Source organism: Trachypithecus francoisi, unplaced genomic scaffold, assembly GCF_009764315.1.
Source record: "Trachypithecus francoisi isolate TF-2019V2 unplaced genomic scaffold, Tfra_2.0 Lachesis_group1, whole genome shotgun sequence".
Classification (NCBI taxonomy): Eukaryota; Metazoa; Chordata; class Mammalia; order Primates; family Cercopithecidae; genus Trachypithecus; species Trachypithecus francoisi.
In genome coordinates, this window is record NW_022681454.1 from 40,949,973 (window position 1) to 40,969,558 (window position 19,586).

General features: G+C 42.1%; 1 protein-coding gene across 3 annotated transcripts in view; it reads right to left on the bottom strand.

Annotated features, from left to right (window-relative positions):
- Window positions 1-19,586, bottom strand: part of APBB2 (amyloid beta precursor protein binding family B member 2) — a 423,550-nt gene that overhangs the window by 246,786 nt on the left and 157,178 nt on the right. For all 3 annotated transcript variants that reach the window (XM_033214066.1, XM_033214067.1, XM_033214069.1), the window contains one exon: window positions 9,466-9,580. The gene's annotated coding sequence lies outside the window, so the exon portion shown is untranslated. The remainder of the gene's footprint in view (window positions 1-9,465; window positions 9,581-19,586) is intronic.

Below are 19,586 nucleotides of genomic sequence, written 5' to 3' on the forward strand. Positions count from 1 at the left end.
TTGACTTGTCACTACCCTCTATACCACCAGCTCCTCCATGTGGCCACCAAATGAACATTGCATCCCTAGGACCCGCTCCACTGCAATCCTGACCTTGGAACTTCCTCTCTCCCCAACAACTTCTCTTGCTTGTCACCCCACTCTCAGTCCTCTCTCATATACTGAAGCAGGCACACAGTGTGGTTAAAAGCACAGACTCTGGAGCCAAAAGGCCTGGGTTCAAATCTCAGCTCCATCATTGTCTGTATAGGCACAAATAAGTTGCTTCTATAGCTCCTGTGTGCCTCAGTTTCCTGTCATTGAGTGATAATAGTTGCATCTATGTAACAGAGTTGTAGTGAAGAACAAAAGTATTTATACACATTAAGTGCTCAGAACAGTGCCTATATAAGTGCTAATAACTTAACGGTAATAAATGTAACTTCTGGCTGGGCGCAGTGGCTCACCCCTGTAATCCCAGCACTTTGGGAGGCCGAGGTGGGCGGACCACCTGAGGTCAGGAGCTCAAGACCAGCCTGGCCAACATGGTGAAACCCCGTCTCTACTAAAAATACAAAAAATTAGCCAGGCATGGTGGCAGGCGCCTGTAGGAGGCTGATGCAGGAGAAGCACTTGAATCTGGGAAGTGGAGATTGCAGTGAGCTGAGATCGTAGCATTGTACTCCAGCCTGGGTGACAAGAGCGAAACTACGCCTCAAAAAACATAAATAAACCGAGACGGGCGGATCACGAGGTCAGGAGATCGAGACCATCCTGGCTAACATGGTGAAACCCCGTCTCTACTAAAACTACAAAAAAAAAAACTAGCCGGGTGACGTGGCGGGCGCCTGTAGTCCCAGCTACTCGGGAGGCTGAGGCAGGAGAATGGCGTGAACCCGGGAGGCGGAGCTTGCAGTGAGCTGAGATACGGCCACTGCACTCCAGCCTGGGCGGCAGAGCGAGACTCCGTCTCAAAAAAAAAAATAAAAAATAAAAATAAAATAAAATAAAATAAAATAAGTAAAATAAATGTAACTTCTTCTTATGAACACACTCTTTGTTCTCATTAGCATATGCCCTCCCCTAGGCCCTTCTCATTTGATCCCAGTTCATTAGATCCTTCCGTAATATCCCATTTAATGTGTCCTTCAAACCCCAGCCAGAAGACCTGCAGTCCCATGTCTGATCTGCCAACAACTTGATCTGAATTGCATTCCTCCCCAGACCATTGTGTCCTGTTGGAGGAAGATGCTTTGGAAATTGTGTTCTCCTGGGCTTTACTCACTGCACACATCTTTACCAGCCTTCCTCTCCTCGAAACTGCTATATCACATAAATTGATTCTAAATGATATAGTTATCACCTTTGGTCACATCCACAGATGAGATGTAAGCATTGAGGGCAATATGTAACTTTTCTCAATACCCCACGGAAGTCAACACAGTATTAGGAGTATAGCAAATACAGTCTCTACCTATTAATTGGCTCTGGTCACCCCATCTCCTTTTAACTACACCTTTTCCCTCAAAAAAACGAAGCGTCTTTAAACTGCATCCTGCTTACTTGCTTAAACTGGATCCTGCGGTGTGAGGATCAGTGATTTCAAAACAAAAAGCTACTATTTCTTGTTCAAAAACAACAGGAAATCCTCTTTACCCCTAACCAAGCCCAAGTCACAAGGATAGGATGGCAGCAGGTATGCCTGATTTCCAGTTAGCCAAGTCATGTTAGATTTATTGGTATTCAGTTCCAAATAACTAATATGTAACTTAAGCTCTTTGCAGAATCTTATTGTACTCTGGGAGAGGGGGGTCAACTTTCCCAAAACTTGGACACTCCTGGGAAAGAATTTAGGTGAGAAAACAAATGGAATCCCATGGACTTAAGTATTTTCCATAAAATCAAAAGAGACAGACTAAAAAGTCTAGATATTACTTTAACAAAGCATCATCTATAAAATATTCAGGCAGGGCGCGCTGTCTCATGCCTGTAATCCCAGCACTTTGGGATTACACCAAAGAGGCGGGCAGATCACCTCAGGTCAGGAGTTCAAGACCAGCCTGGCCAACATGGTGAAAACCTGTCTCTACTAAAAATACAAAAATTAGCTGGGTGTGGTGGTGGGTGCCTGTAATCCCAGCTACTCAGGAGGTTGAGGCAGGAGAATTGCTTGAATTCAGGAGGCAGAGGCTGCAGTGAGCCGAGACAGCACTATTGCACTCCAGCCTGGGCAACAAGAGTAAGACTCCGTCTCAAAATCAAAAATAAAAATAAATACAATATTCAATAGTATATGTTGCTGTTTTCTTTTCCTTAGTATATAGTCATAACAGAAAGGTCTAGAAGCTACAGAGGCAAACAACAAACTGACCTATCTCATGACTCTGAAATAAATATGCCAAGTCATTCCTTTAAAACTCTATTGGTTTCATCTTGCACTGATTTTTGTGGCCTTTTGTGCAAAGGAAGGTCAGCGGAGTTCACGTCTCCCAAGGACAATTTCAGGTTTGCATAAATGAGCAAGTGTCCAAGAACCTGGAAAAACAAGTCCTTTTGCTTTGGTTTCAAAATGAGGCCCCATAAAGTTGCATGCTTTTCTCCTTTGCCTTCCGGAGGCTGCTCACATAAGATAGGTCTTAAGCTTCCCAAGTCTGGCTGGGGCATTTCCTCCACCCGCCGCCCACCCCCCTCCCCCCCACCCCCCACCAACTGCTCTTCTTTAGCAGAAGTGCTGTGCCTCCTGCCCTGAGGATGATACATTCTTCTCATCTTTCTCAGAGGCAAAGCCTGTCTTTCAGACACACATGGGACCCCTTCTGACCTATCCCCAGCATCCTAATCCTCTTCATGTGGAGTATAGGGAAGGGAAAATGGACTAAAGTCCCTCCGAAGACTATTCTGGCATGTTTCCAGAGTCTCATTCTGCAACAAAAGTAGACACCAGGTAGACTTCTTTCCAGGGCGTCCGATTCCTCCTGGTGAAGACTTGTCACAGGGCTTCTTAGTCCCGTTCCATTTGTTAGCAAAAGGGAAAGTGATAGATCCAGAGCATCCAAACAAAAAGGACACTCTTTTATTACAACAAAGTAAGACTGCAAATCTCTACCCTGGAAGTAGCAAATTACAAGAGAGGTTAAAAAAAAAAAAAGCAAGAGCAAAGTTACAAAGAAGGGATTTAATTTGGACTACTGAAATTTAATTTCTTTCTTCAGTGAAAGATAAATACATAGAAGTAACCTTTCTTTACTAGTGTCAACATCAAGATGTAACGATGTAATATTATTGTAACATTATTTACCAGCTATGTGAAAACAAGGTCTGTATTTCTGAGTATCTGAAAATAATGGCAATCAACAGGCCTCAGATCACCAATTTTACAGGTTGGGTTCATATGTCATGTAAAAATCTAGAACCTAACTGACTGACTCTGAGACATGCACAGAAAGTGATCTACAAGTGAGGAGGTAGCCACAGACGAGACTATGCTACACTACAAAAATGTGGTTACTCAGGTTCATAGTAGAGGGATCTGCAGAGCACCCATTCACTGAATTAATACTTAACATCTAAAGTTCTGCAGAAATCAGGGATTGCAATTTGGTCACTAAAATATCTTAAAATTCTTTAAAAGGACTGTGGTAATAAAGTTGGCAATCAACATGGTGAGCTGAGATGACAGGCAAGGGCTTTGCCTATTTCAAATACGTGGAAAAACTGAGTGAGAGATCATTAACAACTTTTTAAATACTAAGAAAAAATTCAAAATCACAAGAAATAAATCCCTGGGCCAGAACCAAAGACAGAACTCAAAGTCAGATGAGAGGAAGTTAAAGCTCTGAAGATGTAAAAGGCTATCAGAACATGAGATAAGCTTAGTGTGTAGGGGCTGAGATCCTGATGAACCCTGGAGAACAAAGGGTCATATCTCACCAACAAGAAATCAAAATTTCACAACAGCTCCCACGTAGAGGCATGGCATCCAAATACAGAACACCCATGGAACATCAAGTTCCCGAGCCAAGAAAACAGTAACACTAGGCTGGGTGAGGTAGCTCACGCCTATAATCGCAGCACTTTGGGAGGCTGAGGCAGGCAGATCACCTGAGATCAGGAGTTCGAGACCAGCCTGGCCAACATAGTGAAACCCCATCTCTACTAAAAATACAAAAATTAGCCAGGCATGGTGGCAGGCGCCTGTAATCCCAGCTACTCAGGGAACTGAAACAGAAGAATTGCTTGAACCCTTTAGGCAGGGGTTGCAGTGAGCCAAGATGGCGCCATTGCACTCCAGCCTAGGTAACAAAGAGCAAAACTCTGTCTCAAAAAAAATTAAAATAATAATAATAACACTGGTCCAAAAGCTAGGACACCCATCAGGCACTAACTGAGGCAAATGAGAAAGTGCTGGGTTTGCACAATCCTAGTTGCACGGGACTCCGACATCAAACAATCTCTAATGAAGAGACTTACAGTGAAAGCTTAACACCAAACAAGAAACAATTTACCAAAAGAGACAGCCAACACAACTGGCAAAACCTGTGCCCAAGAGCTAGAAATAGATAAATAGCGGTTGTTCAGGAAAAAGTTACCATGAATACAACTAAAGCTAGAGAGAACCATGGGTGTTGGAAAGCAGGATTTGGAAAAACTTGGAATATGCAAAGAATTTCTCCCGTTATCAATGCTGAGTTAAGTTTCTAAGCAAGTACTTCATTCATTCATCCATTCTATATATATTATTAAGCATTTATTCTGCGTCAGGCTCCGATTACTCCCCCTTAGTCTTGGCTGGCACTGGCTCTGAGAATGGTTATTATCCAGTTCCACCCCTTAGCCCAAGATGACTCCACAAATATTGGAGCAACCTCCATAGATAAAATAGTGTCCTCACTCACAGAAAGGAGGGAAATGAAAAAGACTTTAGTGCTGGAGTTTAGACAAATTATATACATGTGCCAAAATATAAAAGGAATTTAGGACACAAGCAAGCATCAAGAGGGAGATTTAAGAGCTGCAGGAACACGTGCTTCCAGTGGGGAAATTAGGAAACTCCCTGGGAAAGAGAGTGACTCTGCTGCACCCCATGGCAAGAGCAGGATTTTAGCGGGTTACCAAAAGATGGATCCACATACCAGAGCGGAAACAGCAGGAGCAAAGGCACATGACCCAAAGGCACAGGGTGTACCCTGGCAGGAGCAGCCCACGCAGACTACTATAAATGTCTACTGAATAGTAATAATACCAACAACAATAACAATCATTCATCATGAGTAATAGGAAATAAAAAGGAGCAGTGAAAGGAGACCTAAAGGACTCAAATACCAGGGTGACCTTTTAAACTAGTGGGTACACACTAAACAATTTCAGCAGGGAAGTGGCATGATGAGAGCCATGCCTCAGTTAGATTCATTTGGCCACTATGCATCAGTTAAATTTGCAGGCAAAGAGACTGCAGGCCAAGGTCTGGAAGCTATTATAACACTCCAGATCCTCACAGCTGAGGTTACAGTGGTGGCTACAGTCATCCAAAGGAATGGATAGGTACAGACAAAAATGAACAAATATGCAATTTTTATTAGCAATTCCTGGAATACAGTCATGTGTTGCTGAACAACAGAAATACATTCTGAGAAATGCATCACTGGGCGATTTCATTGCTGTGCAAACATCATCATGGAGTGTTCTTACACAAACCTAGATGGCACAGCCTACTACACACCTAGGCTAGATGGCAGAGCCTAGGGTTCCCAGGCTACAAACATGTACAGCATGTTACTGTACTGAATACCGCAGGCAACTGTAATACAATGATAAGTATTTGTGTACCTAAACATATCTAAACATAGAAAAGGTACAGGAGAAATGGGGTCTTATAATCTCATGGGACTACTGTTGTATATGCAGTCCACAGTAGATTGAAACATTGTTATGTGGCACATGACTCATTTTAAAACTGGAGTTTTAACATAAACACAAATATCTGCATGAAAAGTCAGGAAAGAACAGCTCTAGCTATTTACTTCTTATTTTCGTGCTCAATGGATGCCATTCCACATTCCATCCAAGAGCAGCACCCTGTCCTGAAAGGAGATAGCCTGGAAAGGCAGACTAATCTCGAAACAGAAGGAAAGAAAATTAAAATTCCAGTCTGACAGATGAGCCTCAAAACCAATGTAGGGCACAGCAGTATGCACTGCTGACCCTTGACTGATGATTCCGACCACATCTGATGATAAAATTATTAACTCTATGGCATGTTGCTGTTGTTTTTTTACTGAAATCGTTTCCTTTCTCCAGGGAACAGCGTGGCACTGTTCAGACACAGGCTGGTGAGGAGGCCCCAGGTCAAATTGGCTTTCCTGCCTTACGTGAGGGCAGCGACGGCTGCCAACATTAACATTTATTTCTGCTATGTGTAGCCTCCACAGAACGTTAGCTTGAGGTTTCAACAAGCAAATCTTATTCATTTATTTATTTATTTATTATTTTGAGTTTTGCTCTTGTCGTCCAGGCTGGAGTGCAATGCTGCAATCTTGGCTCACTGCAACCTCCGCCTCCCAGGTTCAGGCGATTCTCCTGCTTCAGCCTCTCTTGTAGCTGGGATTACAGGCGCCCACAACCACACCCAGCTAATTTTTGTAATTTTTTTTTTTTAGTAGAAATGACACTTTACCATGTTGGCCAGGCTGGTTTCAAATTCCTGGCCTCCACCCACCTCAGCCTCCTGAAGTGCTGGGGTTACAGCAGCCAGCCAAATCTTATTTAATGATCAGGAGAAGCAAGCTACAAATGAGCACGTAGAAGGGAGGAATGGAGAACAAATCAAGTAAAATACGTAACAGGGTTCATGCCTGGACCGAGGGATCAACAACAACGGGAAAAGAAATCAGAGATGGAAACCATGAGAAGGTACAAACCACACTCTAATTCCAGGGAAGGGCGTTTCAGGCAACGTGTTATGCAGTTATGTGCTCCCTGGAAAAGCAGCCACTCTCTCTCCCCTCACCAGAAAAAAGGCACAAAGTGACAAGCTCAGTAGAGGCCTCAGGGCAGCAATCGCTATGCTGAGCACACGCAGCACGTTTCTGGCACCCAGTAAGAAGATAGTTTTCTTATAAAGAGCTCTTAGTAAGAAATAAGTCAAATGAAAATAAAGAGCTTCCTTGCAATTACTGGACAGCACACACCTGTGCAGCTCAGGGCCCTTTAGTAATCTCTAGAAAGGAACTCAGCTGATGGCCAATGTGTCATTCTCTGAGGTGGAAAAAGGAGCAAGAACACATACGTGAATTTTTCAGGTAAATTTACTTCTTCCACTTCAAGAGCCCAAATGTTAGCATTTTAACCACTGTGAAGGAACAATGTCCTCAAAATATATTAGCTTGAACCATATGAAATTAACCTTTTTGTATGTCAAAAATGCTCAAGTACTAACAATTTCACTTGGATCAATGGCAGTACATGTCCTCCAACTTTCTTCTACACAGGGGTAGGCAAATTTTTTCTTAACAGGATCACAGATATTTTAGGCTTTGAGGGCCAAGAGACAAAAAAGAAATTATGTAGGTGCTTATATAACCATTTAAAATGTAACCATTTAAAAATATAAAAACCACCCTCAGCTCCTATAAAAATAAGCATAGGCTGGATCTGACCTATTGGCTACAGTTTGCAGATCCCTGTTATACAGGGTACAGGTATAAACTTTATTCTGATGATGCTCACTATGAAAATTGCTAATTTCAGAGTAAAACTGTAACACCCTTGGAGATACCAACAATATCTGAAAATATGTGAAAAGCTGTTTACCCCAACACTGCTGGCTTTAATGCTGGTTGTTGATCCGAATCCCTATTCTATTATCAGCAATCCCTCCCTACTGCTATAAAATGCCACTGCTTTTAACCATATGACTTACTTTACAAGCAGTTGTCTGGGTGAGGACTTGAGGGTGGTTCTAACTTTTCTTTGCTTTCTTTTTTCTTTTTTTGAGACAGAGTCTTGCTCTGTCTCCCACGCTGGAATGCAGTGGTATAATCTCAGCTCACTGCAACCTGTACCTCCTGGGTTCAAGCAATCCTCCCATCTCAGCATGGGACTACAGGCGCATGCCACCATGCCTGGCTAATTTTTGTATTTTTTGTAGAGACAGGGTTTCGTCATGAAGCCCAGGCTGGTCTTAAACTCCTGGGCTCAAGTGATCCACCCACCTCAGCCTCCCAAAGTGCTGGGATTATAGGCATGAGCCCAGCCATAACTTTTCTATAAATAAAAAAACTGAGCTGCACAAGGTAATGGCACTTAAAAGTGAATACGAATAAGCATAACTACAGAAAGGATATGGGAGCAAAAGCACTATGGGGAATTACCCCAAATTTCCCCTGACTTGGAGCCAAAATTCCACAGGTTCCAAAGGAAAGCAACAAAAACAAATAAATATCTATACAACTGGTCCAAGGCCAAAAGACTGCAGGGAGCAAGAAGTAAGTCTGAGACACATTGCTGTTCATAGAAATAAAGATAGATAATTAAAGGGAAGAATCATTTTTCTCCTAGGTTAATCAGGGGTAACGACAAACAGGAAAAGGCTACAACTACAGCAGTTCCCAAAAGACTGCTGGGAATATGTCAGTGTTGTGAGACATTGAAGATCATCCCTGGGGGAACTGAAAGAGTTTCCTCCTTTGGAGAAGACTAAGAAATAAAAGCCAGGAACTCCCTCCCTAATACATATTAAACAGATACATACCCAGGGGACCTCTCTTCTGGGTCCATGAATTTTGTGATTATAAAGGAATTCAAACAATCACTGCGAAATGTTTTTAATTTATGGCATTATTATTGTTTCAAATGTTATATATTGTGATGAAAAAGGAAAGCTTAAAAAAATAAAAGCCTATAGAAGAATAGATAAATTAGGCCAGGCATGGTGGCTCATGCTTGTAATCCAGAAACTTTGGGAGGCTAAGGTGGGTGGATCTCTTGAGCCTAGGAGGTCAAGACCAGCCTGGGCAACATAGCGAGACCCCATCTCTACAAAAAATAAACAAAATTAGCCAGGCATGGTGGCACACATCTGTAGTCCCAATTACACAGTAGACTAAGGTGGGAGGATCACTTGAACCAGAAGTTTGAAGCTACAGTGAGCTGTGTTCATGCCACTGGAACCCAGCCTGGGCAACAGAGCAAGACCCAGGCTCAAAAAAGAAAAGAAAAAGGAAAAAAAGAATGGATGCACTGAAACAGAAAAAGGAGATTGTTGATATACACTTCTGGTCTTATAGGGCCACTTGATTACAAAAATCCTAATTTAGATAACATTTCTTACCATGCAACATTCAAAATTACCCTAGAGCAATACATTCTCTTGTATTGCTAAACATCCTTATTTAAACCTTTAAAGCTTTTACCAATTCAGGACTCTGTGATATTCTACAATGAAAATTAAAGGGAAAAAAGCAAGAGAGAGACTGATCCCATACATACATGAGCTGCCTGGACGACAGTGAGCCTCCGGGTACCGTCTGCCCATAGTGACAGTCAACACATTGGCAGGGGCCTCAGCAGTTCCCAAGTCCTCAGGAAAGACTGAAATGGTTAGCTGTGGTGGGGGGAGACAAAAAAAAAAAAAGGTAGAAACAAAACAGAGACTTAGGATAATGACAGCATTTTTTTTTCATTAAAATGCTAATGATGACCACAAATTTCCAGATAACCATGTTTATGAATTATTCATAGTCGCATGCAAGATGAAGTCTCCCTGTCACTGCAGGCAGGCCCAGGGCTTGCTGATGATTAGCGTGTGGGCCCTGCAATAAGTGTGACAGAGGCACAGGTCGCTTCCAGCGACCAGGGCTGGCCCTCACTGGCCCCCATCAAAAGTCCAGGCAATCCCACCTGCATTTCCCTGATGCTTTTCCATTCTTCCTTAACATCAAGGAATAGCACTGCCTGGCTCTTTGCTGTGACATCTGAACTAATATCCTGTAAAACTTTAAAAGCTTGAAAGGAAGAAAATTGTTTTTCTGTATTGGGGAAGTTAGATGTCACGCCGATTGGGAAAAAAAAAAATTTTCAGTGACGTATAACATATAGAAAATGTACACACCACAATGGACAGCTCAACGTATTTTCCTAAACTGAAAACACCAGATCAAAAACCAGAACATTATCTACACTGCAGAAGTCCCCTTCATGCTCCCTTCTAAGGGTGACTCCTATGCAGAAATTATTTTTGCCCTTTTTTGTGGCCGTGAAGTCGATTTACTGTCACTGTTGATTTTTTATTTAAAAAACATATGCAAAACACCTACTATACACCCAGCACCATGCTAAGCACTGGAGCTACAAAGATGAATAAGATACCATCTCTGTCTCTAAGGAAAGTGAAGTCTAGGGGAGCCAAAGGATGCACACAAACTGGCCACTATAGGGTTATGGGATGAGCAAAATCATTGAGCTTCATATCAAGCAAGGGTGTGTCTAGACCAGAAATGGACAGGTCAGGGAGCGCTTCCAAGAAAAAGGGGTGCCTAGCATGTCCTAAGGCTGGGTAGGAGTTAGCCACGCTAGGGATGCAAGACAAGGCAATAGAAAAAGGAAAGGTAAGAAACCGCACGGTATAGTCCAGAATTGCTGGCCACTCTCTAGAGTGAGGCCTGCAGAATGAGGCCAGAAAATAAGCCTGGAGCCAGATGGCAACCATATACACATCTCAAAGAACTCTGACTTTATCCTGGGTGTAAACAGCCACTGAGGGGTCAGATCTGGGTTTCAGATGCATGATTCCCTGGGTGGATTTGAAGGGGGCAGGGTAGAGGCAGGGAGACCTGTTTGGTTGTTACAATCATTCAGGGAGAAGCAAAGGGTGGAGATTAGGGCAGTAGAAGTAGATAGAGAAGGGGAGAGAAGAATTAGTACTTGGAACCATCCAGAAACTCAAAGTGGAACTCTAGGTGTATTACATGTGGATGAATGGTAGTGACAACCAAGGTAGAGAATATAGGAGAAGAAATAAGGACAAGGAATTTAGTTTGGGGCATTAGAAATTGAGGCGTCAGTGGCTCACGCCTGTAATCCCAACACTTTGGGAGGCCAAGGCAGGCGGATCACCTGAGGTCGGGAGTTCGGGACCAGCCTGACCAACATGGAGAAACCTTGTCTCTACTAAAAATACTAAATTAACTGGCATGGGCATGGTGGCACATGCCTGTAATCCCACCTATTCAGGAGGCTGAGGCAGGAAAATCGCTTGAACCCGGGAGGCAGAGGTGGTGGTAAGCCGAGATTGTGCCATTGTACTCCAGCCTGGGCAACAAGAGTGAAACTCCATCTCAAAAAAAAAGAAAAAAAAAAGAGAGAGAAATTGAAGCATGGACGATTCAGGTGGGGATACTGAGATATTCTTGAGCGTAAAGCCTGGAGAAGCAGCCTGAGAAAACCACAAAGGCATAAAAGCGATTACAACATAGTGGGGAGCAGAGATCGTGTCAGTGAGTGACGTCACTGCAGGAACATGGACAGAAGGAGAACATTACATGATCAGTGCAGAATCCTGGAGAACACACACAATAGAATGTGCAGAGGAAAACCACCTTTTGAAGAAGACCCAGGAAGAATAGCAGAGAGGTACCATGGGATAGAAAGAGACGAACAAAGATAAAAAATGAAAAATACACCTTTGGATTTGGCATTTAAGAAGTCACTGTCCACCTTGAGGGAGAGCTGTTTTAGCGAAGTGGTGGAGGCAGAAATAACAGAATCAAGAGAGCAAGTAGAAGAGCCCAGGAAGAGGAATGCGTGGCTGCTGGAAGAGACTAAGTGCTCATAGCACATGGCTACAGGCTGAAGGAAGGATTCAGTTCAGAGGGAGGGGCTGAAAGTCCAAGAGGGAAGAGGTAAAGATGGTCTGAGATCTCAAAAGAGGTGGGCCAAAGGGTCAGGAGTACAGATGAAGGGGCTGACCTTGAAGAAGAAAGGGAGTCCACAACCCTCTGATATTAGAAGGAAAGTACAGTAGCTCCCCTTTATCCATGGGGGATGCATTCCAGGATCCCCAGTGGATGCCTGAAACCATGGATAGAACCAAGCCCTATCTAGCTATACTATGTTTTTTCCCGTATGTATGTACCTGTGATAAAGTTTAATTTATAAATTAGGCACAGTAAGAGATTAACAATGATACCCAATAATAAAATAGAGCAGGTGAATGTAGTCTCTATTTCTCATAGCTATCTTAGTGTACTGTACTGCAGTAAACTGCAGTCACAGAAATGAAACTGGGTAAGGGGGGGCTACTGGAAAGATAAATCTGGCTATAATAAGGTCATAATGAACAATATTGGGAATCTGGAGGCTATAGACCAAATGGCATCAATGTTTTCAGAAAATAGTTGGCAAAGTCTCTTTGTTGAGAATGATGTGACAAGTAAATGGTCTGAGGACATGGATCATTAAATTCTTGGTTTCTGGCAAGCTATCCCCCAAAATTAAAGTAGTCTAAGTCTGTTTTAAGGTAAACAAACAAACAAGGCAGTTTGTACCAAGATAGAAAAGAGCATTTATAAGTTCTACCCCTAAGAGTAGAACTTCAGAGTATCAAAAAATACTATATAAGGCCGGGCGCGGTGGCTCAAGCCTGTAATCCCAGCCCTTTGGAAGGCCGAGACGGGCGGATCACGAGGTCAGGAGATCGAGACCTTCCTGGCTAACACCGTGAAACCTCTTCCCTACTAAAAAATACAAAAAAAAAACTAGCCGGGCGAGGTGGCGGGCGCCTGTAGTCCCAGCTACTCAGGAGGCTGAGGCAGGAGAATGGCGTAAACCCGGGAGGCGGAGCTTGCAGTGAGCTGAGATTCGGCCACTGCACTCCAGCCTGGGCGACAGAGGGAGACTCCGTCTCAAAAAAAAAAAAAATACTATATAAGCAAAAGATCTGGAAGATGTTTTTTCTTAAAATGATCTTGGGCTTTGGGTGTCAACATTTCCAAAGGTGGGCCGGGCGCGGTGGCTCAAGCCTGTAATCCCAGCACTTTGGGAGGCCGAGACGGGCGGATCACGAGGTCAGGAGATCGAGACCATCCTGGCTAATACGGTGAAACCCTGTCTCTACTTAAAAATACAAAAAACTAGCCGGGCGACGAGGCGGGCGCCTGTAGTCCCAGCTACTCGGGAGGCTGAGGCAGGAGAATGGCGTAAACCCAGGAGGCGGAGCTTGCAGTGAGCTGAGATCCGGCCACTGCACTCCAGCCTGGGTGGCAGAGCAAGACTCCGTCTCAAAAAAAAAAAAAAAAAAAAACATTTCCAAAGGTGTACATATAGTTTTGTTAAGCAAAACTATGACCCGCCATCTTTTTTTTTTTTTTTTTTTTTTTTTTTTTTAAGATGGAGTCTCGCTCTGTTGCCAGGCTGGAGTGCAATGGCCTGATCTCAGCTCACTGCAACCTCCGACTCTCTGGTTCAAGCAATTCTGCTGCCTCAGTCTCCCGAGAAGCTGGGATTACAGGCACGTGTCACCACACCTAGCTAATTTTTGTATTTTTAGTAGAGATGGGGTTTCACCATGTTGGCCAGGATGGTCTCGATCTCTTGACCTTGGGATCTGCCCATCTCGGCCTCCCAAAGTGCTGGGATTACAGGCATGAGCCACCGCACCCAGCCCTACCCACTATCTTAGAAAGCTTCTTGAATTGCTCCAATTCAAAGGTCCTTCCTACCATGGATAAACTACTGAAAATGAAAAAGAGGCAGACATTTGAAAGTAAAGGCAAGAAGGAGGGGAGAATGGGTTCGCAGTGGCACCTGCCACTGAGACTTCCTAGCTGCCTCTTAAAACAGTAGTTATGCCATCCCACTGTGATCTCCTGAATGCTTTTCCATCTAGGATTTTAGCCAATTCAGAAATGGAGTGGAGTGACTTTATACTTGGAAAGTATCCCAGTAATGCCAAAGGAGCAAGATTCATTAGAAACCCGATGCAATGGAAAACACCTGGAAAAGCAGCTTTTAGGTTCCCCAGATAGCCTTTGTGATCTCAAAAATTCAAAGCCTGCTCTGCAGTTTGTCTATTCTGTTAACAGGAACAAGATCCAGGCCATTTCTGGAACTTGAAAGGATTTTAGAACCAATGCTATCTGCACTGAAGTCAGTCAGGACAGAGGTGGTTTCAAAGGCATCAGATGCCTACTAACTGGACCATCTCTGTATCCTCAGGGCATAGGATGTAGTAAGCAGTCAATAAATGTGAAATAAATCAATAAACCAATACATTAGTGAAGAGCTTTCACAACAACTAGGAGGTAAGGAGGCCAATTAAATGGTGAGAACAGAAATAGTCTTTCTATTTCTTCTTTTCCTACCCTAACTGACTCAAAGCAAAGCTGCAAATCACATTCAGCTGCACATACTTTTCACAGAAGAAAATCTTTACGAACTCATAAATAAGAACTTGTAAGTAAATACTGCATGTTAAGTGGGAGGATTCAGAAAGTATGAAAAACAAGATGCCTCTTAAATGGGAAAATAAATGAGTATGAACATTTTGAGGACACAAAGCAATAGAAATTGCAGACTTTACATCTGTCTGCCTTCTTTGTCATCCTCCCCTGTGAAGGACGGGGCATCATTACTCTCACAGCATGGTGCCTCTCCTCCCAGATGCTCATTCACACAACCTGCTTAGGTTTAACCCGCTGGAGCAATAAGATAAATAGTCATGAGATAACCAAGTCTCGCTTCCTTGAAAATTTTAAAAATTCACCTTGGTTGCAGGTCTGTTTTAGTCCTAATATACATTTCTATTACTCATGATTTTACTTCTTTTATAATAAAAGAAGCCCTGAGGTATCATGATCATACTGAACACATTTTATTTTATTTTACTTATTTATTTATTTATTTAAGACAGGGTTTCTTTCACTCCTGTCCCCCAGGCTGGAGTGCAGTGGTGTGATCTCAGCTCACTCCAACCTCCACCTCCCGGGTTCAAGTGATTCTTATATCTCAGACACGCAAGTAGCTGGGATTATAGGTGTGCACCAACACACCTGACTAATTTTTGTATTTTTAGTAGAGACAGGATTTTACCACATTGACCAGGTTGGTCTTGAGCTCCTGACCTCAAGCGATCCACCTGCCTTGGCCTCCCAAAGTGCTGGGACTACAGGCGTGAGCCACCATGCCTGGCCTGAACACATTTTATATTACGCAGCAACACAAGGTAATATTCGTTTAAAAGTAACTTTAATAATAAAGCTTCCAAAGGTGAGGAACAGTTTTTTTATTAGTATGTACCATGTGACATTTTTCTGAACTGTTAAAAAATAACTTGATCCTGAAAACATCAAATCTGATTGTGTCCATCTGACTAGCAATATCTTGGGAAGGAAACCAATCTTTGAGACTTCTTTCTCCTCTTAAGAACACTAAGAGCAAGATAAATATACGCTACTCACTTGAATGCAAGCCATCAAGGAAAGGAAGGGAATATATTTGCCAGTCTACAAAGTGTTTAGTGTGCAGCTTTTTAATTACTACATTTACGGTACTAGCCATAATATATTCACTACCACAAATGCTCTACAAGGTCATTAATCCTCAACAAATACATTAATGCTTCCCTCCTCTCCTACAAGTTCTTATTATGCTGATGTGGGACAAAAATGCCAAGAATTCTCTCCAAAGTAAACATTTCATGTCAACAGGGCCACTAGTTCTCCTATGCTCATTTCACTTTTTTAAGATATATAATAGCTCTGCTTAAGCATTTCCTGCTGTTGACCTCAAAGATAAATTTGTACACAAAAAATTTTTAAATGGCTTTGCTTAAAGCAACATTTATTAATAGAAAGGTGACACAAGCTATCTAAAAGGTTGCTTATGCTCTTCCAAAATAATATATTCTATAATTCAATAATTATAATTCTCTGCATCATTCTGCAGTTACAGTACAATATAATTTCTGCTTTTTAAAATCTCCAGGAATAGGCCGGGCACAGTGGCTCACACCTATAATCCTAGCACTTTGGGAGGCCAAGGCAGGCAGATCACCTGAGGTCAGGAGCTCGAGACCAGCCTGGCCAACATGGCGAAACCCCATCTCTACCAAAAATACAAAAATTAGCCGGGCATGGTGGCAGGTGCCTGTAATCTCTCCTACTTGTGAGGCTGAGGCAGGAGAATCACTTGAACCCGGGAGGCAGAGGTCGCAGTGAGCAGAGATCATGCCACTGCAATCCAGCCTGGGTGACAGAGCGAGACTCTGTCTCAAAAAAAAAAAAAAAATTAAAAATTAAAAAAAAAAATCTCAAAGAATAAGACACTGAAAATGATCACGATTTTCAAAACAGTTGAAGGATTACCCATCTAGGTATCAAAATGGGTTTAATTTCAACCATAGTGGATTAATTTTTTTTTTCTAAAAGGTAATGCCTTCTTCAGAGAATCCAGAATATGATTAATCTTTGGTGACACAGGACCATCAACATGACTATAAATTACCTGCTCTGCTGGAACATGAGACTACTAACTCCAAGGAAAAGGAGTGGCAGCAGTTATTGGCCAGGAGCTGGGTTTCTACCACCACAAAGAGAGCTGGATAGGGAGTTACTACTAAAGCACAGGGTGCAATGAGAATCAAAAGAAAGAGACTGCTGAAATTCTCACAACAGGCAAAGCACAGATATAAATACACTCTGGAGAGCTCAAGGGGAAATCCAAGTTACAGAGCCAGGTCTGAAGTCAAGAGCTATGGCTGATTAGAGTCAAGGTCTGAGTTGGAGATAAACTGATGGCGAATAGAGGGAGAGGGTGTAAGGTTGGCTTTGTGTGTATCCTGCTGGTAACTGGGTTTAACCTGCCCATTAAAGGCCAGTGGCAAGACAGCTGTTCTCAGAAGCTTCTGAGGCAACAGAGGGCTGTTTATTCCTCTACTCAAAGGCAGATGGCTGCTAGGCTTTGGGGATATTTGTCTGCCTTTCGTAGTCTGGCTATCTCCTCTCCTTTGCCCTAAAGAGTTGCATCTCATTTCTGTTATAGTACCAACCTTTCCCTTCTTCAAGTCAGCTACGATTTTGGAATTCAAATAAAATAATGAAGTACAAGAGAACAAAACTTAAAATACCAAGCTCCAGATAAGATCTGAAGGGCACAGGGCACGGCCTCTGAACACATACTTGGGCTGTTGTGATGCCTTTTTTGTTTATTTCTTGGTTCTTAGGGAATTCAAACAGTGTTCCTTAAGCAGAACTCATTTGAAGTCATTTAGCCCAGCCTAAAACCTGCCCGGAGTGTGTTATTTCTAAGTGACCACTGTTATTTAACAAGCACCTCCTTTGGAGAAATTCAATAAGCAGAATCTCCAGAAACACAACAAAACCAGTTGCCCTGATGTGAAGAATCTAGAAATGTGGGAACAAACTCAGAATCTGAAGAAGGGGTAGGCCTTTACCACTGCATACATTAAGTGGCTATGGGCAAATCAATTAGCCTTCTAAACCTCATCTGTAAAATGGGCTAAGGATATCTGCCTTGCAAAGGTATGAATGAGAATGAAAGGAAAGGCTCAGAAGAGATCTACAGATGTGAATTACAACTTAAATTAAGTACATAACCCCCTACAACACACAGATCTTTATTTAGACCTGATAAGGTCTTGTGCCTAGTAGTTTCTATCCAACTCTCACAACCTCAGATAAGATTCTTTTTCCAAATTATTTCCATAGAACTTTATTTTTGGCTAATAAATATTTTTAACTTCACTGCTCATACAGGAAGAACAACTACTACTGAATTTTCAGAGTAAAAAAAAAATACTAGAATGTAAAAATTCCCCATTATCATTTTCCCATTTTGTTTTCTCTTAACAACTTCCTATCCAAGTTCTTTTCTCTTTTTCCCATTTTTCTTTATAGCATCTTTGTGGAACTTATTTTCTCACTTTAAGTTCAACCCTTGCAATAACTGTAACTAAGAGCTGTAATGTAATTTAGCAGTTTACAAGGCACCTTCACATACATTACCTTATTTCCCTTAAATTTCTTCTATTCTTTTTGTTTCTTGTCTTACTTTCAGAAATACAAACAGAACTTTCTAAAATCAGCAAAGAAGCAATTTTTCTCCTTCCAACTGCCAACATACTAATACACGATACTTCGCAGAGTTGTCCAAAGCAAATCAGACTACATACAGTATACCTAAATCCTGACACATCCAACTCTCCTTACAAATAATTTTTTTTCTCCCTGGTAATGGTCTCTTGAAGTTAAAATATAGTGAGAAATGTGTAAATGTACCAATATATTAAAATAAGAAAAGTGAATGCCTTTAAGAATCATGAAATTTAATTAATAATAATTTTTTAAAAAACAGCAGGAGGCCCAGTGAGGTGGCTCACACCTGTAATCTCAGCATTTGGGAAGCTGAGGTAGTAGGATCACTTGAAGCCAGTAGTTCAAGACCAGCCTGGGCAACATAGCAAGACCTCATCTCATCAATTAAGCAGTCAATCAATATGCAAGCAAGTCGGGTATGATGGCCCGTGCCTGTAGTCTTAACTACTTGGGAGGCTAAGGCAGGAGGATTGCTTGAGCCCAAGAGTTCGAGGCTGCAGTGAGCTATGATGGTGCCACTGCACTTCAGCCTGGGCGACACAGCAAGACCATCTCTAAACAAACAAAGGAATAAGAGGTTGAAAACATTAGCAGAAAGAAAAAGAAGGAATAAAGTTGTTATTTTTGCTTCCAGTAAAATTTCCATCATCTATCTTACTGGAGCTGTTTTTCCCCAAACTCTGCATTAAATAATCTGATCATTAAATCTGTGAAAACCACAAGGGATGTGCCCATCTCATTAAAACAGATGATCATTTGAGCTATGATAATGAGAAAGAGCATCTATTTTTGGTTTTAAGGACAGAAGTACTTCCTGACTGTTGCTCAGAGCAGCGACACTTCTAGTTAGCTTTAGCACAAAACAGATGCCCCAGCACTCTTTATCATGGTGACAAGAGGAACCTGCAAATAGAAAGATTTCGTCTCAGAACTTCTACATACTCTCAATCTTGATTTATCAACAAAGAACATGAGGTGTCTGAAACAGAAAAATACTAATTCTACCATATGAAGGTAAATATTATTTTTTTTTAAAGGATTTTCATAAAGTCTAGATTAGAAATTAGATCAGGCTCAGCGTGGTGGCTCATGCCTGTAATCCCAGCATTTTGGGAGGCCATGGTAAGTGGATCACCTGAGCCCAGGAATTCAAGACAAGCCTGAGAAATATGGCAAAACTCGTCTCTACAAAAAATTATCTGGCCATGTGCCTGTAATCCCAGTTACTTGGGGGGCTGAGGCAGGAGGGCTGCTTCAGTCCAGGAGGGCCATGCTGCAATGAGTCATGTTCGGGACACCGCACTCCAGCCTGGGTGACAAGAGTGACACTCTGTCTCCAAAAAAACAAACAAAACAAAAGAAATCACATCAGATTCCCCTACATTCATACAAAACCTTTAAAATTTGAATTGATTGCCCTTTGACTTTACAATGGTTGAACAAGACCCAAAAATAATTTTGCAGTAATCTTTGATACATGTTAATAATATATTAAACATA